Below are 26,918 nucleotides of genomic sequence, written 5' to 3' on the forward strand. Positions count from 1 at the left end.
AGTGTATGTTTAACTTCATGAGAAACTGCCAAAAAGCTTTTCTCCACATCCTCGCCGACACTTGGTAATGTCACTCTTCATACCCATGAAATACTATCTAGTGATGAAAAGGAAGGAAATGATGATTCAAGCAACAACACGGATAAATCTCAAAAATGGGTTGAGCAAAAGAAGCCAGGTGCAAACGATTGCATACCATTACCATTCTGTTTACACGAAGTTTTAGAATGGGCAACAGTAACCTATAATGACAGAAATCAGACCAGTGGTTGTCTAAGGTGGGGAAGGGGCAGGAGGCTGACTGCAAAGGGACATGAGGGACTTTGGGGTGATGGAAATGTCCTTTATCTTGATTTAGGGGTGGTGGTTACATTCGTCAAAATTCATTTAACTGCACATTACAAATATGCATTTTATTGTATGTAAAATTATATTTCAGTAAAGTAGATCTTTTAAAAAAGGATGTCCTGGGCTTCCCTGGTGGCGCAGTGGTTGAGAATCTGCCTGCCAGTGCAGGGGACACGGGTTCGAGCCCTGGTCTGGGAGGATCCCACATGCCGCGGAGCGACTAGGCCCGTGAGCCACAACTACTGAGCATGCGCGTCTGGAGCCTGTGCTCCGCAACAAGAAAGGCTGCGATAGTGAGAGGCCTGCGCACCGCGATGAAGAGTGGCCCCCGCTTGCCGCAACTGGAGAAAGCCCTCGCACAGAAATGAAGACCCAACACAGCCATAAATAAATGAATGAATGAATGAATGAATGAATGTTCACGTTAAAATATTTAAAAAAAAAAAAAAAGGATGTCCTGTTAAGGCGTGGATGCTGGGCAGTGGGCTAGGTTCATCCAGCAGCCAGGTGGAATGGTCCCAGGTGCGTTATTCAAATCCATACTTCAAACAGGTGACAATGGGTCATGACCGTTCAGGACTGGACAAAGCATGGCAGCAGGTGAATTCCACGTTTCTGATGTATATACTGGAAAGTATGGGGGGTTCTTCATGTCTGAAGAAACTGATACAAGAAAAATGACCTCCTAAGAAGATTCCACTTAAAACTTGGATCTAAATTTCATAGTAAGTAACAACAACAAATGCTATGCTTTTTTTTGAAATATGCGATATAAAATTAAGAAAACTGTTTAAAAACCTTTAAAAATTTTAAGTTATAATTAAAGCTATGTGTTAAATTCTTAGAGTGAACAACAGAACAGTATTTTATCTTGGAGTAATTTTCCAAGAGACAAAATTTTTTCTAGCACAACACAAACAACATCTTTTACTCAAGATTTGATTTTTAAATCGTGTTATGCAAAGGGTCATTTCAAGGCTGGACTGATTTTCCCAAAGGATACTCTTAAACTTTGGCAATTCTTGTTTGAAGCAGTTAATCCTGTTATTATTTTTTTCAATTTTTCTCTCCTTTGATTTTACTTTTAAATTTTATTTAATTTTATTTTTTTGGAATTTTTGAATTTTATTTTATTTTTATACAGCAGGTTCTTATTAGTCATCAATTTTATACACATCAGTGTATACATGTCAATCCCAATCGCCCAATTCATCACACCACCACCCCGCCGCTTTCCCCTCTTGGTGTCCATACATTGGTTTTCTATATCTGTCTCTCAATTTCTGCCCTGCAAACCGGTTCATCTGTACCATTTTTCTAGGTTCCACATATATGCGTTAATATACGATATTTGTTTTTCTCTTTCTGACCTACTTCACTCTGTATCACAGTCTATAGATCCATCCACGTCTCAACAAATGACCCAATTTCGTTCCTTTTTATGGCTGAGTAATATTCCATTGTATATATGTACCACATCTTCTTTGTCCATTCGTCTGTCGATGGCCACTTAGGTTGCTTCCATGACCTGGCTATTGTAAATAGGGCTGCAATGAACATTGGGGTGCATGTGTCTTTTTGAATTATGGTTTTCTCTGGGTATATGCCCAGCAGTGGGATTGCTGAGTCATATGGTAATTCTATTTTTAGTTCTTTAAGGAACCTCCATACTGTTCTCCATAGTGGCTGTATCAATTTACATTCCCACCAACAGTGCAAGAGGGTTCCCTTTTCTCCACACCCTCTCCAGCATTTGTTGTTTGTAGATTCTCTGATCATGCCCATTCTAACTGGTGTGAGGTGATACCTCATTGTAGTTTTGATTTGCATTTCTCTAATAATTAGTGATGTTGAGCAGCTTTTCACGTGCTTCTTGGCCATCTGTATGTCTTCTTTGGAGAAGTGTCTATTTAGGTCTTCTGCCCATTTTTGGATTGAGTTGTTTGTTCTTTTAATATTGAGCTGCATGAGCTGTTTATATATTTTGGAGATTAATCCTTTGTTCAATGATTCATTTGCAAATATTTTCTCCCATTCTGAGGGTTGTCTTTTCGTCTTGTTTATGGTTTCCTTTGCTGTGCAAAAGCTTTGGAGTTTCATTAGGTCCCATTTGTTTATTTTTGGTTTTATTTCCATTACTCTAGGAGGTGGCTCAAAAAAGATCTTGCTGTGATTTATGTCAAAGAGTGTTCTTCCTATGTTTTCCTCTAAGAGTTTTATAGTGTCCAGTCTTACATTTAGGTCTCTAATCCACTTTGAGTTTATTTTTGTGTATGGTGTTAGGGAGTGTTCTTATTTCATTCTTTTACATGTAGCTGTCCAGTTTTCCCAGCACCACGTATTGAAGAGACTGTCTTTTCTCCATTGTATATCCTTGCCTCCTTTGTCATAGATTAGTTGACCATAGGTGCCTGGGTTTATCTCTGGGCTTTCTATCCTGTTCCATTGATCTATGTTTCTGTTTTTGTGCCAGTACCATACTGTCTTGATTACTGTAGCTTTGTAGTATAGTCTGAAGTCAGGGAGTCTGATTCCTCCAGCTCTGCATTTTCCCCTCAAGCCTGCTTTGGCTATTCGGGGTCTTTTGTGTCTCCATACAAATTTTTTTTTTTAAATTTATTTATTTTTGGCTGTGTTGGGTCTTCGTTTCTGTACGAGGGCTTTCTCTAGTGACAGCGAGCGGGGGCCCCTCTTCATCGCGGTGCGCGGGCCTCTCACTGTCGCGGCCTCTCTTGTTGCGGAGCACAGGCTCCAGACGTGCAGGCTCAGTAGTTGTGGCTCACGGGCCTAGTTGCTCCGTGGCATGTGGGATCTTCCCAGACCAGGGCTTGAACCCGTGTCCCCTGCATTGGCAGGCAGATTCTCAACCACTGCGCCACCAGGGAAGCCTGTCTCCATACAAATTTTAAGGTTTTTTGTTCTAAGTCTGTAAAAAATGCCATTGGTAATTTGATAGGGATTGCATTGAATCTGTAGATTGCTTTGGGTAGTATAGTCATTTTCACAATACTGATTCTTCCAATCCAAGAACATGGTATATCTCTCCATCTGTTGGTATCATCTTTCATTTCTTTCATCAGTGTCTTATAGTTTTCTGCCTACAGGTCTTTTGTCTCCCTAGGTAGGTTTATTCCTAGGTATTTTATTCTTTTTGTTGCAATGGTAAATGGGAGTGTTTCCTTAATTTCTCTTTCAGAGTTTTCATCATTAGTGTATAGGAATGCAAGAGATTTCTGTGCATTAATTTTGTATCCTGCAACTTTACCAAATTCATTGATTAGCTCTAGTAGTTTTCTGGTGGCATCTTTAGGATTCTCTATGTATAGTATCATGTCATCTGCAAACAGTGACAGTTTTACTTCTTCTTTTCCGATTTGTTCCTTTTATTTCTTTTTCTTCTCTGATTGCTGTGGCTAGGACTTCCAAAACTATGTTGAATAATAGTGGTGAGAGTGGACATCCTTGTCTTGTTCCTGTTCTTAGAGGAAATGTTTTCAGTTTTTCACCATTGAGAATGATGTTTGCTGTGGGTTTGTCATATATGGCCTTTATTATGTTGAGGTAGTTTCCCTCTATGCCCACTTTCTGGGGAGCTTTTATCAAAAATGGGTGTTCAATTTTGTCAAAAGCTTTTTCTGCATCTATTGAGATGATCATATGGTTTTTATTCTTCAATTTGTTAATATGGTGTATCACATTGATTGATTTGCGTATATTGAAGAATCCTTGCATCCCTTGATTTTTCAATGTATCAACTCCACCAGATCCTGGCTTGTCAAAGTATTTGGACAGAAATCGAGTAGATTTCCAACATCACTTTTATCAATTTCATGGAATCCTACATTTTTGGCAATATTTCCAGTTTTACTTTGTAATTGATACAGTATTGTCTGGTGCCACATCCAACACTGAGGACAAGCTTGACTAACAAACTTGGATAGGGACAGACAGCTGGTATGAAACAAGGAAGAATAGTTAATTAGGAGCCAATTTAAAAATGCTCAGTCCATTGTGAATATGTGTTATGGTAACTTCTGCTTCCCTATACAAATTTATGCAGATGACAAGGACCCTGTGTAGGTGCACAGAGGAACATATATGTGATGGCTGGATCTCCAGCAGTCATTTTGGAGCATGAAGGAAAGGGTCACATTCTAGGGATGGTAAGCAGAAAGTTGGAAGGGACCTGAATTACCAAAGACTGTGGAACTACTACACCATCACTGGAGAACCTACCTCTAGACTTCTTTTCTGTGAGTGAGAAGCACATTTCTATGTTTTTTAAACCCACTGTAATCCTAACTGACCCCAAGTTCAGGCCAAACCCAGCTCCAGGACTCTGGGACTAGAGTACAAAGTTGTGGTTGTCCCCAGTGAGGAGGGTCACCAGACTACTCATGAGATAATCTGGGGCCTGGATGAAGCTTCCTTTAAGCATTCTCACCACTCAAGCAAGACCAGGCAAATGAGGGCTCATTGGCTTCCTAGGGGCCAAAGGGACTTGCAAGTGAATGCTATTTACCCCAGACAGTCTTAAAAAGATAATTAAATGTACAGGCCTTCAGGTGAGGTGTGATCTCAAAAACAGGCTGAAGGTTGGTCCCCGCCCACTCCTCATGTTTCCTGCCATGGCCCCTGTAGACTTTTGAGTTTGAGCCCACCCTATTACCATCCCAGACTCGGAGTACAGAGACTGTGTCTGTCTTGTTCATGGTGGATCCCCATTGTCTGGAAGAGTTCCTGGCAGATGTTTGGATCTCAGTGGATTTTCATTAGATGCCTGAACAAGGGAAGTAGGATGTGAGGCATCCAGGTGGCTGACTTCCCAGATGGTGTTCTGATTAGAAGGAAGGGGTCTATGGTTTGGAGGATGTATATACAGAAATATATAGAAGAGAGGCCTCTTAGAAACAATAGGAAGCTAGTCAAGCTATTACACAAGCAAGGAGTACACACAATCTCTACTGGGCTCTGCATGAGGCCAAAATAATCATCTAATGACAGGAACAGCACTAACTGATAAGTGCTTTAAAATGCTCTAAAATGCTGTTATTTCATATAAGTATTTAGTAGGTTCCTACTGTATCCCCCCCCCCCACCAGTTACATTAGCTTGGGTACAGGGTCCCTAGGAGGCCTGCGGCATCACTTCTAATGTTAATGGGCTGGAAAGCCACATGCAACTGACCGCATGGGGGCCCACAGAGCCGTGCAATGGAAGCACTTGTGTGATGTGCACTGCTCAGCAGACATGCCCAACCTCAGGGCCTTTGCACCTGCAGTTCCCTTTACCTGGAGCAGGAATTGGCACGATGTTTTGGAAAGAGCCAGAGGGTACATATTTTAGGCTTTGTAGGCCTTATGGTCTGTCACAACTACTCAACTCTGCCCTTACAGCTAAAAGCAGCCACAGACAATGCACGATGAATGGGCGTGGCTGTGAGCCAATAAAACTTTATTTACAAAAACATGTGGTAGGCTGGATTTGGCCTGTGAGCTATAGTTGGCCAACCTCTGAAAGCTGCATGGCTCCCTCCTTTGCTTTTTTCAGCCCTCTGCTCAGATGCCCACCTTATCTAAACAGCTCCATGCCTGCCATCCTCTGCTCTTTAATTTTCCTTTACTTTCCTTCACATTATATGTTCATTTATTTATTGGTTCATCATCTGACTCCCCTTTTGGGAATGTAAGAGCCACGAGGGGGTATCCACAGCTCCTAAGAAGTGTTTGGTATATAGTAGACACACAAGAAATATTTGTTGAATGAATGAATCGTAAAGGACAATAACACTAAATAGAAATAACTAATGCTTTCTGCACGCTTATGTTCTAGACCCGCTAAGACACACGTGGAAAGCATCATTTAATCTTTTTTTTAAATTGAAGATGGCAGACATAGTGAGGCCGGCGAAGCCTCAGCCACATCCTTCCATTGGTTCTTTTTTTTTTTTTTTTTTTAAAGAGAACGTTATTTATTTATTTATTTTTGGCTGTGTTGGGTTGGGTCTTCGTTTCCGTGCGAGGGCTTTCTCTAGTGACGGCGAGCGGGGGCCCCTCTTCATCGCGGTGCGCGGGCCTCTCACTGTCGTGGCCTCTCTTGTTGCGGAGCACAGGCTCCAGACGCGCAGGCTCAGTAGTTGTGGCTCACGGGCCTAGTCGCTCCATGGCATGTGGGATCTTCCCAGACCAGGGCTCGAACCCGTGTCCCCTGCATTGGCAGGCAGATTCTCAACCACTGCGCCACCAGGGAAGCCCCCCATTTAATCTTTTAATAGCCTACAGTAGAGGGTCTATTATTATAGCGCCTTTACAGATGGGGAAGCTGGGGCTCTGAGAGGTAAGTTACTTGCCACAACAGTGACATTGGCCATGAGAGCACGACAGCACGGAGCGTTAGAGCTGGCTGGGACCCGGAAAGTGAATCCACCCCAGACCCGGCATCATGAAAACGCAGCAACTGGGATGTGGAAGAGGGAGCCACATGCCCGAGGTCACACAGCAGGAAAGGGACGACGTGGAATGAGGACCAGGTCCTCACTTGCCTGCTACAAGGCCACCCGGGCTGCAGTGTGTCCTGCAGGTACAGGTGGGCCGTGCACACCCCAGAGCCGCACTGCTCCCCTGGGTGATCTGCCCGTGGCGGGGGGGCTGCGACCTGCCTGTGGCCAGGGGGACCACGGGACCAGGGCTTCCTCTGGATGGGTCGCATCAGAGACAAACCATGTGGCCAGGCCGGCCGCCTCCCTGAATTAGAAACTACAGACGAAGCTGGATCATCTCAGAATGCCTTAGCCCCCAAGATGCTGAGACGTGAGCTTCTATAAAGTGGACGATAAAAGCCGCGGAGAAGCCGGCCCAGGAATACTAACCAGCTCTCTGTCCTCCTGGAGCTGGCTGGGTCCCCCAAGCTCCACTCCCCCTGCCGGCTCTGGAGGAGGGAGAGACCATCTACTTCTCCCTGGCACTCACGTCCATGAGCTTTCTGCAGAAAGGAGAGCTAGAGGAAATTTCCCCCTTCCGCGATTAATCCCTGTTTCTGTTCCCAAAGAGCCTCTAAGGACCAAAGGCCAGAGCCTGCACACCCCCTGCCTGCACAGGGCCTGGCTGAGTATATGGCCGGGGTTTCCTGCCCAGGCAGAGGCAGAGGGGATTCATTTGCTAGGGCCGCCCGAACACAGTACCAGAGACTAGGTGGCTTAGAGGACAGAATTTTTTTTTCTCAGGATCTAAAAGCTAGAAGTCCAAGATCAAGGTGTCTGCAGGCTTCCAAGGCCTCTCTCCTTGGCCTGTTGACAGCCATCTTCTCCTGTGTCTTTGTCACATGGTCTTTCCTCTGTGCGTGTCTTGGTCCTAATCTCTTCTTATGAGGACACCAGTCAGATTGGATCAGGGCCCGTCCTAATGACTTCATTTCAACTTGATCACCTCTTTAAATACAATCTCCGAACACAGTCACATCCTGAGGTGTAGGTAACCCTAATTACCTTCCAAAGGCCCCATCTCCAAACACCATCGTATTGGGATTCGGGCTTCAAAATAAGAATTTGGGGGGAACACAAAACATTCAGTCAAGTCTTGCAAGCAAAATAATTAAAATAAAAATCCACTGGGATAGTCCAAAATCAAAGTCAGTACAGAGCAGGGGTCAGCAAATTATAGCCAGAGGGCCAGATCTTGCCTGCCACCTCCTTTTGTAAATAAAGTTTGATCAGAACGCAGCCGCACCCACTCCTTTACATATTATCTGCGGCTGCTTTCAAGCTACCACCGCTGAGCTGAGAGGTTATGAAAAAGACCACATGGCCCACAAAGCCTAAAATATTGACTATCTGGCCCTTTTTGGAAAAAGTTAGCTGAACCCTGATGTAGAGGAACTTATTATTCCTCCCCAAATGGTATCTCAGCTAAATAAATTTCTGGGTTCTATGACACGCAGATATGAAATCAGATACATTAATGATTTAAATGACAATGCTAAGCTGTGAAAGTGATAGAAGAAAATCTTTGAGGGTAATTGTATAATCTTAGGTAGGAGAGGACTTCCTAAAGCAAAATAGAAAACAGAATATATAGGGGAGGAATATTTTATGTGCTTTACAGCCTTCACGACTAAAATTAGAAATATTTATACACCAAAAGATTCTATAAACAACATAAAAGACAAACGAGAGCCTAAGAGAGAAGCATTAATCTAAGACAACAGATGGTTTGTATTCCTAATATGCAATGAGTTACCGCACATCAAGAAAAATTCCAATCAACTCAGAATAAAAATGAACAAAGGCGATAAACAGGCAATTCACAGAAGAAATACACATAGCCAAAAATATGTAAAAAGATAGAAAAGCGCACTCATAATTCCAAAGTGCAAATTCTGACACTGTTACTAATTTTCAAAAAAATCTAACAAATTGGCTAAAACTGAGATCATGCATCATATTTGGTGTTTATCATGGAACTGGGAAATGACCTCCCAGATACTCTGCTGCTGGAAGTACAAAGTGGTCCAGCCTCTTTGGAGAATGATTTGACAGAATCAGTTTAAATGAAATACTCAAAGCCCCTTTTATCCCAAAATTTCACTACTAAGAATCTAGGCCTGAGTAAGATTCATGTTGGAGAATGTTTGAATGGCATCACTGCAATGGTATGTGTTGTGCACACACATGGTCACACGCACAGAAACCACCCAAAGGTCCATCAACGGGGGTGTGGGTAAAATACATTCTGGTACCCAAAGGAAACTGGAAAAGTACAGAGCCATTCAATGGATAAGGCCGCGCTCACCGGAAGACTCCAGAAAAGTGAGAAAAGCACATTTTAGGATAAGGTTATGGCACGATTCCTTTCTTTTTTTGGTAAACTGTAAGTGGCGTGTTTATAAATCATTACTCAGACTCATGCTCTCCGGACTCTGGGTCCCACGTTGTGAGAGGCAGAGGGTTTCACACACAAGCAGCCTGACTGCCGCTCTCCTGGTCCCTGCCCCCCCGTTGACTGGAAGCGGATGGGGGTGGTCAGGGGGAGCTGAGCCCCAGCGAAGAAGTACACAGACTCTTGAAGTAATGCCCCATTGGTTCTCCATCTCAGAGTCAAGCGACAGATTCCAAACCTCACTGAGTCCGTGATGGGGATGGGGACTTAGGAGCTGCTCCCGCACCTGGGGGTTCACTTGCCGGCATGATGCTTCCAGGGTGTCGGGAGCCCAGGTGACCACGCCGTGGACCCGCTCCCCCTCGGTGCTTTGGATGCTTCTCCTCAACCCCTTCCTCTCGGTTCTGCCTCCTCTCTTCCTGGCCAGCATCACGGGTTGTTGTTGATTCTCTGCTTTCTGTTCTCACCTGGGGGATGGGATGGAGGAGTTTCAAATTCCGAAGGTGGAGGAGAGAAAGGGAGGGAAAGCCACATGTGATGCTCAGGACTGAGGATGGGGAACCTAAGAAGCGGCTGGGTCTCTTAGGGGGTGGGTTAATCGGTGGGCAGCAGTGGGGGCTCTGAAGCCCACGGGCTCTTCACCATCTCTTCCTGCCTTGAGCTACATCACAAAACAACGCTCCTGCCCGTCTGCCTTAAGCAACTCCAGACTCCAGAAAGGGGAGGCAAGTGGGAAAGAGGAAAAGCCCAATCCCACCACCCAAGCTGGTGTCGGGAAGGATACAGGCGCAGAGATACCCGGAGGGTGGGGCGGGATGTGGGGAGGAGGATGATGGGCTGGGGGCATCTCCCTAACGTCTCATCACCCAGGCTTTTGAAAGCTGTTTTCTAAACGATACTTTTCATTTGGTCCTGTTAACTCCTCTTTTCTATTGACGTGTGTGTGTATGTATGTTTTCAAAATTGCTACAGATATTATGGAAAAGACTAAAACAAAAAGAATCCCCTTGATGTCAGAAGGCAGTTCTGATTCTGAGTTTTTTGGGCTTTTTAAAATAAATTTGTTTATTTATTCATTTATTTTTGGCTGCGTTGGGTCTTCGTTGCTGCGCGTGGGCTTTCTCTAGTTGTGGCAAGCGGGGGCTACTCTTCGTTGTGGTGCACTGGCTTCTCGTTGCGGTGGCTTTTCTTGTTGCGGAGCACGGGCTCTAGGCACATGGGCTTCAGTAGTTGTGGCATACAGGCTCAGTAATTGTGGCTCGTGGGCTCTAGAGCGCAGGCCCGGTAGTTGTGGCGCACGGGCTTAGTTGCTCCAAGGCATGTGGGATCTTCCCTGACCAGGGATGGAACCCGTGTCCCCTGCATTGGCAGGCGGATTCTTAACCACTGCGCCACCAGGGAAGTCCTGATTCTGAGTTTTGAGGCCTGACTTCCTGACTCTTCCGATTTAGCCGAGTAATCCAAGAGGCCTCTCCCTAGAGAGGAGACCAGATATTGCGAAACATTTTCTATAAAGGGCCACACGGTCAATTTTTAGGCTCCTTGGGCCAAAGGGCAAAATTGAAGGTATTATGTTTTATATTACAAGATTAAAAAAATGAATCTCCATACATTTTAACTGATGAAATTCAAAATATTATAATAACGACCAAGTGCAATTTAAAAAATAATACATGTTTAGTAATAAGGAGAATGTCTGATGGGGGGAGGATATTATTTCCTTTAGTGTCTCCTATTATTGAAATCAATTGCAAGTGTTTGATCTTTTTTTTCAACCACTTAAAAATGTAAAACCATCCTTAGCTTTCAGGGTGCACAAAACCCAGCAGGGGACTGGACTTGGTGCTTGGGCCACCGTTCGCTGACACCTAGGGTGGGTCACCCCAGACCCTCACGGGCCATCCCTGGAAACCTGCCCACTTCTCTGAACTAACCAGGTAGCCTCTGGGGAACACAGTCAATACCACCGAGGCACATGGAGAAAAGCAAGTACTCCAGGCACTTTTTGTGGACAAAAAATAAAATACAACGCAAACAGAGAGTGTGGCTCTGGTTTGGCTGGAAGAAAGAACCTTGAACTTGAGTCTTGAACTGACTCTTAACCACCCGGCCAGTGATGAGCCCACCCCTCTGGGTGGGAGCCTGGTTGGCACTAGGATGAGGTGGACCACCCAGGCCAGTGTGCAAAACAACCCACAGGGAGACCATGAAATGGAGGTTACCGGGCCCATCCTGGGAGAAACTGACGCTACGGGTCAGAGACAGGGCCCAGGAGTCTGAATTCTAACAAGGACTACCTTCCCCCATCCACGTCCTTTTTGTGGTACACGGTTCTGACTTGGAGAAACACTGGCCAGAAGGAGAGAGAGACGAGGTAGGACAGAAACGCTGCAGTCCTGCATAATTAACCACAGTGGCCGTGGCTGTAGGTTGCTGTCATGGGGCACCACCTGCCTGCCTTCCTGGCACTGTCCTGTCTCGGGGGATCCTCCCACCCCTGCAGCCCTGAGCTAGAAAATGTCACCCCCCCATTTCCTGCTGAGGTACAGGAGATCGGGGGGTTAATTAGCTTGCCCAAAGTCATCCAGGTAGTAAACGGTGCAGCTAGAATTGGAGCCAGACAGCCTCACTCCAGAGCCTTTAAATCTAAAGCTTATTATCAAGTGGCTTCTGGTGACACAGAGACTCACAAAGCTGTTCTCAAAGCTTAACAGTTTGCCAACACTTGGAAGGAAAAAAAAAAAAAGGAAACTAAGGTGCTGAAACTAAGTGCTTTAGATACAATCTCTGTCAATTCTCCCAACAGCCCAAGGAGGTAGGGATGACTGCACCCATTTATCACATGAGGACACCCCAAAAGCACAGAGATTAGGGAACATGCCTAAGGTCATAAGGTTTGATAAGTATAAGATCCTATCAGGGTCAAGCCAAGGTTGATCTGGCCCCAACTCAGTGCCTTTATCCCAATACCACTGAGGCTCATTACTACCACACCTTCCCCGAACCTCAAGAGACCATAAGCTCTGAATCTGTCAGCTTTTGCTGTGTAACAACCATCCCAGAACTCAGTGGCGTACAATAAGCATTGATTCTCATGCTCAAAGGTATGCAGGAGAACTTACTGGCTTTTCTCCACAGGTGTTTATTCTAGGATCCAGGGTGAAAGAGCAGCCATGATCCAAGAGTCTGTTATGCTCATGGGTAAAATTAGAAGCTACCAGAAGGGCAATTGGAAATATGAGATTAATCTTATGGTCTAGGCTCAGAACTGGCACACTGTTGCTTTCACCCCCATTCCATTGACTGACACAAATCACAAGGTCAAGCCCAATGGCAGTGGGGCAGGGAATATACTCCTACAATAGAGGCTTGGGAAATAGGAAGAAAGAGAACATTTGCTGAAAACCAATCTAAAGGCTGATCTGGGGGATCTGAGAGCTAATGACCCTCTTTCCCTGTGATGTTTTCAGGTACTCTGATACTAGGATGCCAAATGCTTAGTCTCAGTGGGGGAGAAGAGAAGACAGGAATTCTGCAATAGCAAGACAGGTACTATAAATGAGGAACACAGGATGCAAAACAGTAGGGAGTGGTGAGGACTGCGGCAAACTGGAGAGCACAGACCCTGCCCGGGTGGCAGCTGCTCCTCAGCTCCTGCAGACTGTTGACAGAGACGCGACCTCTCCACTGACCCTGGCCATCCTTGTCTGCTTGGCCCTGGTTCCCAAGCATCCCACCTGCCCTCATGGCAAAGATGAGGTTCCCAGAAGCAACATTCTAGGAGAAACTTGCTGCCGTCCTTGCTGTATTGCACAAAGAGACATTGCCAGCACTGCTGGATGTCTGCCCCGGGCCCCTCATTACGCCTCGCTGGGCTCCTTCCCCAGGAAACAAGGATGCTCATGCTGCTTTCCTCCCCCAGAACTCTTTGCTGCGGGGAGGAACTGCGGCACAAACCCATTCATTATTAGTGCAAAAATAGACAGGTTTGATCAAAAGAGATTCGAATTATAACTAATTGGCCTGAAAGTTCAGCAAGATTGCTTTGTAAGAGGAAGAGGAGGAGGCGGGAGTAAAATGTTAACCATGGATTAAACAGCCTTGAGCAGAAGTATGAGACTCTGGGGAATGCGGGCTGGAAAAGGACCCAAGTGCCAGCTGCCTCCAAGACCCGTGCCAACCTGGGGACGTCAGGCAGGATCTCAGGCCAAAGTCTGGCTCTGCCCCAAGCCTGCTCTCCCACCACTGGAGCAAAAGTCCTTTGCATTAGGCACTGCTCCGTTGCAGTAGAATCTGTCCTTTTGCATGTTTACTATCCAGCCCTCTTTTCAGAACTGAAATAGCACCCAACATCTGGGTGTGCCATCCCTCCCCAACTGTCACTGTATGTGACCGGGTGGGGCTGGTTTCACTCCCGGTTCTGGAGATGAGCAGGAGGCCCAGGCCTGCTCGTCTGAGTTGACGAGAATCCCGTTCACAGCTTCTGTCTGTATTTCATGCAGGAGGATGCAGGCCTGAGGCTGCTGGGGCCACCTCGGCCACCAGCAAGGGGAGCCTGCAGTTAGTACGGGGTCAGTCACAGCCTGTGCCCAGCTGTACTGGAGTCTGAGCAAAAGAAAAGACCATTCAGAATGATCCTGGTTTTGTTTCAGAATTTGATATTTTGCCTTGTGGATTTTTTTTTTTTGCATTGATTCTGATTTTTTTTTTTAATATTGCATTCTAATATAACTTATCTTGATCCCTGAGCTTCTGGGTGCCCCTTTACATTGTGCACCCAAGGTGAGTGCCCCACTCTCCTCACCCTATTCCTGACCCTGGTGCTTGCAGTCGGAAGGTCTGGCTTCCGGTCCTGACTCTGCTACTTACAGATCTGTGTCACCTGGAGCAAAGTGCTTGGCCTTTCTGAACCCCAGTTAGTTCACTTGCAACACAGGGGTGGCCATACCTGCCAGGCTGGATGAAATGAGATGATATATGTAAATACTCCTTGTCAACTGTGGTCACCTGAATATAAGGGACTCTTCTGGCTGCACGTGCATCTCCTCTTCCTCCCCACACTCAACATGAGCGTTCACTTGGGGTCGGGCACTGGGCAAAGAAATTAATGTGCTTTATCCTACTAAAGCCTTGCTACAGTCCCCTGAGATGTTGGCCAGAGGAAATGAATCCTATAGTTATAGCAGCTCCATTTTCCAGATCAGAAAATGGGCACAGACAAGGGCCACTCAGCAGTGAAGTGGTCAGATCTGGGTGGGAGTGACGGACTCAGCAGGGTCAGGGGGCAAGCAGCAAGCATACACCCGAGACTAAGACTCCAGAGCTGGGCTGACGTGACCAATACTCCTCATCACAGTATTTTGAGGCTTGTGAATTTGCTTCGCTTGTGCTGCTTTGGATCAGCTTTTATAGCTGAAATGCCTATAAATTGCCATAATCGGTGCCTGCCTTAGTCATTAAGGCAGCTGTGGCTGCCCAGGCTGCTCAGCGACAGCGGTGTTGGTGTCGGCCGCGGCTGACATCCTGTGCAAGTGGGGCCATGGGAGCTCAGGCCATCCTGGCCAAACCCAGAAGAGAGGAAGCAATAAAAACGAAGCCTTTCTCAACAGACAAGCGAAGCCCCCGTGTGTTTGTGTCACTAAGCAAAGTCTGTCAGCTGCAGGAAGGACAACTGGCCTCTTGTCTGGACCGTTCGCTGCTGCTGAATGGCTGGCACTTTCTCACCTGTTTACATCTCGTCTTCTTTTGAAAATCTCATTGTTTTTTCCCCCACCCAGCATTCCTCCCAGAAAAGAGGTTGCCTTTTTTCTGTAACTGCACCCCAGCTTCCTTTCAGGTAGGCAATCTCACCTACTCTTGGTCTATAGGGTTTGGGTGGGGCTGACCCCACCCTCAGGTCTGGGTGGATGCAGAACTCAGACCTGGCCAGTCTAGCTGAAGGGTGCCAAGCCTGGGACCTGAGCCGCGCCCACTGTTACTGAGTGTGTGGGACTCAAACTAACAGCCTCCTTGTCATTCAATACAGAAAGCTTGCCCAAGAACTAAGCTAACACAGAGAAAAGCAGAGCCCAGAGACAGATGGTTTTTGATGACATTATATGAATACCTGGATCCAACCATGCCTGAAGCCACTTATCCCTGACTTTTCATTTACATGAACCTATATATTCCTTTCTTCTTAGGTCAGTTTGAGTTGTATTTCTGTCCCCTTACAACTGAGAGAGTCCCGATGGATACATCTCCTTGACTCAAGGACTTGAGGGTGGGGACTGTTTCTTATGCTTCCTGGAATCCCTTAGAAGGCCTAACACAATGCTTGGCCCCTAGGAGGTGCTCAGAAAATATTTGCTGGTATGGCGGGCACAGTTAATGATCTGCCTAATAACCATTCTTCTTTCTTCCTCGCTAACAGAACACTAATTTTGTCAGGGAGGCAATGTGCTTAGCCCAAAGAGTAGGCCATGATTAATTTAAAGCAACTGTGATAATCATGCCCCCAAATTTCCCAGATTCACTTGCAGCTAGGGGTGGTCCCATGATTTACTTCTGACTAATCAGACCCAAAAGGAAGTCTGATGTGGAGCCTTCTGGAAGAAGTTTTGCCATTTTGATTAAAAAAGATTGATATGCTAAGGCTAGTCTTTTCTCCTTCTTCTTGCCTTAAGCATAGATGTGATGCCTGGAGCTGCAGGAGCCATCTTTGACCATGAGGCAAAAAACCAAAAAACAAACAACACACCAAAACACTAAGGAAAGCAAAGCAGAAAGACATAAAAAAAAGAAAAAGCTCAGGTTCCTTACGTCACTTTTGAGCAACTGAATCAACATCAGCAATTACCTACCTCTGAACATCTTACGTGGAAGAACAAATCCTGCCTGCATACATACACCTGTTTGTTTAAGCCACTGTTGGTCAGGTTTCTGCGATGTGCAGCCAAACACAGTTCTGATATAGCTAGTTGTTAGATTCTTGCACTGTGTATAATTCAGTTACTTGAGCAGTTTTTGCTTGGGCTAAGAGTTTCTGGTCATTAGTCAATGAAAACGTGTCCACATATGCATTTAATGTGCATTTAACGTGCAGACTAACTTTCAAAACTAATCTCCTTATGCGATGAGACTCCACACATCTCCTTTAGTTTGTCCAAGAAACACATCTGTGAACATGGGCTAGGTCACAGCAGCTTAATATTACAACAGAACACAGTGAACTATCTGAAGAGGGGAGCAAATCTCATATATGTGCATCTGACAAACTCCAGCTGCAAGGGATTCTGGGAAAATGTGGTTGGTAGCTTTCTTGCCCCTATGTACAGGAAACAGCCAAGAGGGAAGGGGGAAGAGATGCTGCATTCACCCCGTCTCCCACACTGCCTTACTGTTCTAACCCCAGCAAAAGAGGGGCCTCGCTATATTTCAAAAATCTTTCAAAATTTAACTTACTGCTCAAGCAATTAGCACAGGAAACAAACAAAACCCCATAAAACAGAAATAAAAATCTCCACACTATCAGATAGCTCTGATAGATACTTGCAAACCTTACCCCAAACTTTAAAAAAAATGCCCAAAACTATAGAGTGTCAATAAACTCCCTAATTGGTCTTCAAGTTGAAGACATTAACCTAAATGTGATATTTAATACACTTTTATTATTATTATATAGTTTATATATATTAAGTTTTTATACAGTTTAATAATATAATACTGGCCAGTGGTGAAAGGTTTATATTCCAAAGTTAAAAAGTTTATTTTTAAAAAAGACTGGGTGGGGGGGGGGGCTTCCCTGGTGGCGCAGTGGTTGAGAATCTGCCTGCCAATGCAGGGGAACGGGTTTAAGCCCTGGTCTGGGAAGATCCCACATGCCGCGGAGCAACTAGGCCCGTGAGCCACAGCTACTGAGCCTGCGCGTCTGGAGCTTGTGCTCCACAACGAGAGGCCGCGACAGTGAGAGGCCCGCACACCGCGATGAAGAGCGGCCCCCACTCGCCGCAACTAGAGAAAGCCCTCGCACAGCAACGAAGACCCAACGCAGCCAAAAATAAACAAACAAACAAACAAACAAATAAATAAAATGACGTAAATTATTAAAAAAAAAGAAAAAGACTGGGCTTTCAATACCTGCCTCAGGTATTTAGTGTGTGATCTTGGGCAAGTCATTTAAATTCCCAGCTCCTCTGTTCTGTTATCTCTGAAGTGGGCACCATGATATCCATCCTAATTACTACCTGGGGTTTCTGTGAAAATAAAGTGGGATCATGTACAGGAGAGCATTTGGTAAGTGGTCCAGGGCCATACACATATAAAGAACTGGAAGCATCAGATCTATAGCTAAGAGTTGGGATCAGTATTTGGGGATAGAAAATAAATGAAAATAAGACAACTGTTGATCAAGGCACAATATGCCCAGGTATGGCAGACTGGCTGAGAAATACGAGGCTAATTTAGGGAGAGACGATGTCAGTGTTTAGAGATCCTGGTAAACAGCCCATCATTCTATAAGGCACATGTGATGTGTTTTCAAACCACAGTCAAAGGAAACCAAGGACCAGAGGGAACTGGTGCTTTGATGTTTAGTCCAGCTGAGTCCTCTCCCTCCCATATGTGTCAGGCTCTGCCCCTCACCTCTAGACCATCACCTCTGCTCGGTTATGGACCGCATTAGCTTTTGTCCAGATGCCACCAATAAGCTCCTCCTTCAAAGGGCACCTCTCGCTCTAATCTTCCCACCGCACAGAGGATGGGGTAGACCTCCTAAAACTCAAGTATGATCATTCTGCTCCCTCATTAGAAAACCCTCCAAGGGTCAGCACAGCCCTTCCGCACTAGGAACTCAGGCCTGAAGGGCCAGGCCAAGGCCTCTGCCCGCAGCACCCTGTGAGCAAGTGAAACTAGACTGAGCACAAAGGAAAAGAAAAAAAGGGTCAGTTAACTAAATTTTGGATGAACTAAACATGGAGCCTTCCAATTTATATCACAGTGAAAGTGTATCAAGAAAGGATAAGGAGGGAGATTGGTTCAAGATGGCGGAGTAGAAGAACATGCTCTCACTCTCTCTTTCGAGAACACCGGAATCACAACTAACTGCTGAACAATCATTGACAGGAAGACACTGGAACTCACCAAAAAGGAAACCCCACATGCAAAGGCAAAGGAGAAGTCACAATGAGATGGTAGGAGGGGCGCGATCACAATAAAATCAAATCCCGTAACTGCTGGGTGGGTGACTCACAAACTGGAGAACACTTATACCACAAAAGTCCACCCACTGGAGTGAAGGTTCTGAGCCCCATGTCAGGCTTCCCAACCTGGGGGCCTGGCAATGGGAGGAGGAATTCCTAGAGAATAAGACTTTGAAGGCTAGTGGGATTTGATTGCAGGACTTCAGCATGACTGGGGGAAACAAAGACTCCACTCTTGGAGGGCACACACAAAGTAGTGTGCACATCGGGACCCAGGGGAAGGAGCAGTGACCCCATAGGAGACTGAACCAGACCTACCTGCTAGTGTTGGAGGGTCTCCTGCAGAGGCGGGGGGAGGCTGTGGCTCACCAAGGGACAAGGACACTGGCAGCAGAAGTTCTGGGAAGTACTCCTTGGCGTGAGCCCTCCCAGAGTCCACCATTAGCCCCACCAAAGAGCCAGGGGAAGGTTCCAGTGTTGGGTCACCTCAGGCCAAACAACCAACAGGGAGGGAACCCAGCCCCACCCATCAGCAGACAAGTGGATTAAAGTTTTACTGAGCTCTGCCCACCAGAGCAACACCCAGCTCCACCCACCACCAGTCCCTCCAATCAGGAAGCTTACACAAGCCTCTTAGATAGCCTCATCCACCAGAGGGCAGACAGCAGAAGCAAGAAGAACTACAATCCTGCAGCCTGTAGAACAAAAACCACATTCACAGAAAGATAGACAAGATGAAAAGGCAGAGGGCTAAGTACCGGATGAAGGAACAAGATAAATCCCCAGAAAAACAACTAAATGAAATGGAGATAGGCAACCTTCCAGGAAAAGAATTCAGAATAATGATAGTGAAGATGATCCAGGACCTCGGAGAAAGAATGGAGGCAAAGATCGAGAAGATGCAAGAAATGTTTAACGAAGACCTAGAAGAATTAAAGAACAAACAGAGATGAACAACACAATAACTGAAATGAAAAATACACTAGAAGGAATCAATAGCAGAAGAACTGAGGCAGAAGAACGGATAAGTGACCTGGAAGACAGAATGGTGGAATTCACTCCTATGGAACAGAATAAAGAAAAAAGAATGAAAAGAAATGAGGACAGCCTAAGAGACCTCTGGGACAACATTAAACTCAACAACATTCTCATTATAGGGTTCCCAGAAGGAGAAGAGAGAGAGAAAGGACCCGAGAAAATATTTGAAGAGATTATAGTTGAAACCTTCCCTAACATGGGAAAGGAAATAGCCACCCAAGTCCAGGAAGCACAGAGAGTCCCATACAGGATAAACCCAAGGAGAAACACACCGAGACACATAGTAATCAAATGGACAAAAATTAAAGACAAAGAAAAATTATTGAAAGCAGCAAGAGAAAAATGACAAGTAACATACAAGGGAACTCCCATAAGGTTAACAGTTGATTTCTCAGCAGAAACTCTACAAGCCAGAAGGGAGTGGCATGATATACTTAAAGTGATGAAAGGGAAGAACCTACAACCAAGATTACTCTACCCAGCAGGGATCTCATTCAGATTTGATGGAGAAATCAAAAGTTTTACAGACAAGCAAAAGCTAAGAGAATTCAGCACCACCAAACCAGCTCTACAACAAATGCTAAAGGAGCTTCTCTAAGTGGGAAACACAAGAGAAGAAAAGGACCTACAAAAACAAGCCCCCCGGGCTTCCCTGGTGGCACAGTGGTTGAGAATCTGCCTGCCGATGCAGGGGACACGGGTTCGAGCCCTGGTCTGGGAAGATCCCACATGCCGCGGAGCATCTGGGCCCGTGAGCCACAACTACTGAGCCTGCGCGTCCGGAGCCTGTGCTCCGCAACAAGAGAGGCCGCGATGGTGAGAGGCCCGCGCACCGCGATGAGGAGTGGCCCCCGCTCGCCGCAACTAGAGAAAGCCCTCGCACAGAAACAAAGACCCAGGGGCTTCCCTGGTGGCGCAGTGGTTAAGAATCTGCCTGCCGGGCTTCCCTGGTGGCGCAGTGGTTGAGAATCTGCCTGCCAATGCAGGGGACACGCGTTCGAGCCCTGGTCTGGGAAGATCTCACATGCCGCGGAGCAGCTGGGCCCGTGAGCCACAACTACTGAGCCTGCGCGTCTGGAGCCTGTGCTCCGCAACAAGAGAGGCCGCGATAGTGAGAGGCCCGCGCACCGCGATGAGGAGTGGCCCCCGCTCGCCGCAACTAGAGAAAGCCCTCACACAGAAATGAAGACCCAACACAGCCATAAATAAATAAATTAAATAAATTAAAAAAAAAAAAACAAGCCCCCCAAAATTAAGAAAATGGTAATAGGAACACACATATCGATAATTACCTTAAATGTGAATGGATTAAATGCTCCAACCAAAAGACACAGGCTTGCTGAATGGATACAAAAACAAGACCCATATATATGCTGTCTACAAGAGACCCACTTCAGACCTAGGGACACATACAGACTGAAAGTGAGGGGATGGAAAAAGATATTCCATGCAAATGGAAATCAAAAGAAAGCTGGAGTAGCAATACTCATATCAGATAAAATAGACTTTAAAATAAAGAATGTTACAAGAGACAAGGAAAGACACTGTATAATGATCAAGGGATCAATCCAAGAAGAAGATATAACACTTATAAATATATATGCACCCAACATAGGAGCACCTCAATACATAAGGCAACTGCTAACAGCTCTAAAAGAGGAAATCGACAGTAACACAATAATAGTGGGGGACTTTTCACTTACACCAATGGACAGATCATCCAAACAGAAAATTAATAAGGAAACACAAGCTTTAAATGACAAAATAGACCAGATAGGTTTAATTGATATATATAGGACATTCCATCCAAAAACAGCAGATTACACTTTCTTCTCAAGTGTGCATGGAATGTTGTCCAGGATAGATCCCATCTTGGGTCACAAATCAAGCCTCAGTAAATTTAAGAAAACTGAAATCATATCAAGCATCTTTTCTGACCACAACGCTATGAGATTAGAAATGAATTACAGGGAAAAATACGTAAAAAACAGAAACACATGGAGGCTAAACAATATGCTACTAAATCACCAAGAGATCACTGAAGAAATCAAAGAGGAAATCAAAAAATCCCTAGAGACAAATGACAATGAAAACACGATGATCCAAAACCTATGGGAGGCAGCAAAAGCAGTTCTAAGAGGGAAGTTTATAGCTATACAAGCCTACCTCAAGAAACAAGAAAAATCTCAAATAAACAATCTAACCTTACACCTAAAGGAACTAGAGAAAGAAGAACAAAACCAAAAGTTAGCAGAAGGAAAGAAATCATAAAGATCAGAGCAGAAATAAATGAAACAGAAACAAAGAAAACAATAGCAAAGATCAATAAAACTAAAAGCTGGTTCTCTGAGAAGATAAACAAAATTGATAAACCATTAGCCAGACTCAGCACGAAAAAGAGGGAGAGGGCTCAAATCAATGAAATTAGAAATGAAAAAGGAGAAGTTACAACAGACACGGCAGAAATACAAAGCATCCTAAGAGACTACTATAAGCAACTCTATGCCAATAAAATGGACAACCTGGAAGAAATGGACAAATTCTTAGAAAGGTATAACCTTCCAAGACTGAACCAGGAAGAAACAGAAAATATGAACAGACCAATCACAAGTAATGAAATTGAAACTGTGATTAAAAATCTTCCAACAAACAAAAGTCCAGGACCAGAAGGCTTCACAGGTGAATTCTATCAAACATTTACAGAAGAGCTAACACCCATCCTTCTCAAACTCTTCCAAAAATTTGCAGAGGAAAGGAACACTCCCAAACTCATTCTATGAGGCCACCATCACCCTGATACCAAAACCAGACAAAGATACTACAAAAAAAGAAAATTACAGACCAGTATCACTGATGAATATAGATACAAAAATCCTCAACAAAATACTAGCAAATAGAATCCAACGACACATTAAAAGGATCATACACCATGATCAAGTGGGATTTATCCCAGAGATGCAAGGATTTTTCAATACATGCAAATCAATCAATGTGATACACCATATTAACAAATTGAAGAATAAAAACCATATGATCATCTCAATAGATGCAGAAAAAGCTTTTGACAAAATTGAACACCCATTTATGCTAAAAACTCTCCAGAAAGTGGGCATAGAGGGAACCTACCTCAACATAATAAAGGCCATATACGACAAACCCACAGCAAACATCATTCTCAACGGTGAAAAACTGAAAGCATTTCCTCTAAGATCAGGAACAAGACAAGGATGTCCACTCTCACCACTATTATTCAACATAGTTTTGGAAGTCCTAGCCGCGGCAGTCAGAGAAGAAAAAGAAATAAAAGGAATACAAATTGGAAAAGAAGAAGTAAAACTGTCACTGTTTGCAGATGACATGATACTATACATAGAGAATCCTAAAGATGCCACCAGAAAACTAATAGAGCTAATCAATGAATTGGGTAAAGTTGCAGGATACAAAATTAATGCACAGAAATCTCTTGCATTCCTATACACTAATGATGAAAAATCTGAAAGAGAAATTAAGGAAACACTCCCATTTACCATTGCAACAAAAAGAATAAAATACCTAGGAATAAACCTACCTAGGGAGACAAAAGACCTGTAGGCAGAAAACTATAAGACACTGATGAAAGAAATGAAAGATGATACCAACAGATGGAGAGATATACCATGTTCTTGGATTGGAAGAATCAATATTGTGAAAATGACTATACTACCCAAAGTAATCTACAGATTCAATGCAATCCCTATCAAATTACCAATGGCATTTTTTACAGACTTAGAACAAAAAATCTTAAAATTTGTATGGAGACACAAAAGACCCCGAATAGCCAAAGCAGGCTTGAGGGAAAAAAGCGGAGCTGGAGGAATCAGACTACCTGACTTCAGATTACACTGCAAAGCTACAGTAATCAAGACAATATGGTACTGGCACAAAAACAGATACATAGATCAATGGAACAAGATAGAAAGCCCAGAGATAAACCCACGCACCTATGTTCAACTAATCTATGACAAAGGAGGCAAGGATATACAATGGAGAAAAGACAGTCTCTTCAATAAGTGGTGCTGGGAAAATTGGACAGCTACATGTAAAAGAATGAAATTAGAACACTCCATAACACCATACACAAAAATAAACTCAAAATGGATTAGAGCAGCTCAATAACAAAAAAACAAACAACCCAATCCAAAAATGGGCAGAAGACCTCAATAGACATTTCTCCAAAGAAGATATACAGATGGCTAACAGACACATGAAAGAATGCTCAACATCATTAATCATTAGAGAAATGCAAATCAAAACTACAATGAGGTATCATCTCACACCAGTCAGAATGGCCATCATCAAAAAATCTAGAAACAATGAATGCTGGAGAGGGTGTGGAGAAAAGGGAACACTCTTGCACTGTTGGTGGGAATGTAAATTGATACAGCCACTATGGAGAACAGTATGGAGGTTCCTTAAAAAACTAAAAATAGAACTACCATACAACCCAGCAATCCCACTACTGGGCATATACCCTGAGAAAACCATAATTCAAAAAGAGTCATGTACCAAAATGTTCATTGCAGCTCTATTTACAATAGCCAGGACATGGAAGCAACCTAAGTGTCCATCATTGGATGAATGGATAAAGAAGATGTGGCACATATATACAATGGAATATTACTCAGCCATAAAAAGAAATGAAATGGAGGTATTTGTAATGAGGTGGATGGAGTTAGAGTCTGTCATACAGAGTGAAGTAAGTCAGAAAGAGAAAAACAAATACAGTATGCTAACACATATATATGGAATCTAAGGGAAAAAAAAAGGTCATGAAGAACATAGTGGCAAGACGGGAATAAAGACACAGACCTACTAGAGAATGGACTTGAGGACATGGGGAGGGGGAGGGGTGAGATGTGACAGGGTGAGAGAGTGTCATGGACATATATACACTACCAAATGTAAAATAGATAGCTAGTGGGAAGCAGCCGCATAGCACAGGGAGATCAGCTCGGTGCTTTGTGACCACCTAGAGGGGTGGGATAGGGAGGGTGGGAGGGAGGGAGATGCAAGAGGGAAGAGATATGGGAACATATGTATATGTATAACTGATTCACTTTGTTATAAAGCAGAAACTAACACACCATTGTAAAGCAATTATACTTCAATAAAGATGTTTAAAAAAAAAAAGGATTAGAGACCTAAATGTAAGACAGGACACTATAAAACTCTTAGAGGAAAACATAGGAGGAACACTCTTTGACATAAATCACAGCAAGATCTTTTTTGAGCCACCTCCTAGAGTAATGGAAATAAAACAAAAAATAAACAAATGGGACCTAATGAAATTCCAAAGCTTTTGCACAGCAAAGGAAACCATAAACAAGACAAAAAGACAACCCTCAGAATGGGAGAAAATATTTGCAAATGAATCATCGAACAAAGGATTAATCTCCAAAATATATAAACAGCTCATGCAGCTCAATATTAAAAAAACAAACAACCCAATCCAAAAATGGGCAGAAGACCTAAGTAGACATTTCTCCAAAGAAGACATACAGATGGCCAAGAAGCACGTGAAAAGCTCCTCAACATCACTAATTATTAGAGAAATGCAAATCAAAACTACAATGAGGTATCACCTCACACCAGTTAGAATGGGCATGATCAGAAAATCTACAAACAACAAATGCTGGAGAGGGTGTAGAGAAAAGGTAACCCTCGTGCACTGCTGGTGGGAATGTAAATTGATACAGCCACTATGGAGAACAGTATGGAGGTTCCTTAAAGAACTAAAAATAGAATTACCATATGACCCAGCAATCCCACTACTGGGCATATACCCTGAGAAAACCATAATTCAAAAAGACACACGCACCCCAGTGTTCATTGCAGCACTATTTACAATAGCCAGGTCATGGAAGCAACCTAAGTGCCCATCGACAGACGAATGGATAAAGAAGATGTGGTACATATATACAATGGAATATTACTCAGCCATAATAAGGAACGAAATTGGGTCATTTGTAGAGACGTGGATGCATCTAGAGACTGTCATACAGAGTGAAGTAAGTCAGAAAGAGAAAAACAAATATCGTATATTAACGCATATATGTGGACCTAGAAAATGGTACAGATGAAGCAGTTTGCAGAACAGAAATTGAGACACAGAAGTAGAGAACAAACGACGTATGGACTCCAAGGGAGGAAAGCGGCGGGGGGGTGGGGGGGTGGTGTGATGAATTGGGACATTGGGATTGACATGTATACACTGATGTGTATAAAATGGATGACTAATAAGAAAATAAATAAATAAACATTTTAAAAAAAAGGAAAGGATAAGGAGTTTAATTCTGCCTCTCTGAATATCATTTTGTATGATCCGGATATGTGCTTCTTATATTCTTTTCTTAAACAAAGTGCACCTGGACTCCCATTTGTTTTATCTGATCGTTTGTGTTTCACACATGCCTGCAGATCTTCTGCATGATTCCATGTACTGTTCTAGCCCGAACTCATCTTTCCCTGATGGCCTTTCTAAATTCACCCTCTGGTGCTCATCTTCCATCGTATTTCACTGTCTAGTAACAAAACACTGGGCACACTTCCTGCTCATGCTACACCTGTAAGCATCTCTCCTGCTACTCTCTGGTTCAACTTCTACTCAGTCTTCAAGACTCAGCTCAGTGTTCACCTCCTCCAGGAAGCCTTCCTTGAATCCCACCTATAGGCCAAACACCTCTCCTTCTGGGATCCTGGAGCTGTTTGTACTTGTGACTCTTGTCCCTCTTACCATCAACTATACAACATAGAAATAATCCATTTACATAACTATTTAAAACTTGAGCCACCCCCATCCTCCCCCCACCAATGCCAACACACACACACACACACACACACACACACACACACACACACACACGAGGACTAGGATACAACCGTCTCTGGAACAGAAATGCTGGCAAACGCTTATCAGTTGCTTACTGTTTGCCAGACCCGCAGCCGAACATTAAGTCTTCCTAACAGTCCTTTGAGTGGGTGATATTGTTATTCCTGTTCTGAGCGGTTAGGGACCCTGTCAACACTACTCAGTCACTAAGGGACAAAGATGCAGGAACCAGGGACCCAAGTCCGTCAACCCCCAGCACCTGGCATGGCCCGTAGTCAACGTTTGCTGAGTCGAAGTGCAATTCTGGGAGTGAATAAGCAGAATGAAGGTATCTGTAAGGAAGTCTTACTGACTGCAAGCTGGAAGCCCCTGTGTTAAAGCAAGGGTGAGGGACACGAGAAGCCTCCCCGCTCTGTGGTCCCCAGAATCCTGCCCCTTCCCCACAACTGCCAACTTTGTCCCAGAAGGTAGCCTTGCCATTTATGCTTTGAACATCCTTCTCAGGGATCCCCAGGGAATACCTGAAGCTTGCAGAGATTGCCCCTTGCCCCCATGGGGTTTGCATTGGTGGGAAGGAGTAATGCCTATGCTTTGCTCCTACCCTTCCTTCTT

This window comes from Eschrichtius robustus, chromosome 16, assembly GCF_028021215.1.
Source record: "Eschrichtius robustus isolate mEscRob2 chromosome 16, mEscRob2.pri, whole genome shotgun sequence".
Classification (NCBI taxonomy): Eukaryota; Metazoa; Chordata; class Mammalia; order Artiodactyla; family Eschrichtiidae; genus Eschrichtius; species Eschrichtius robustus.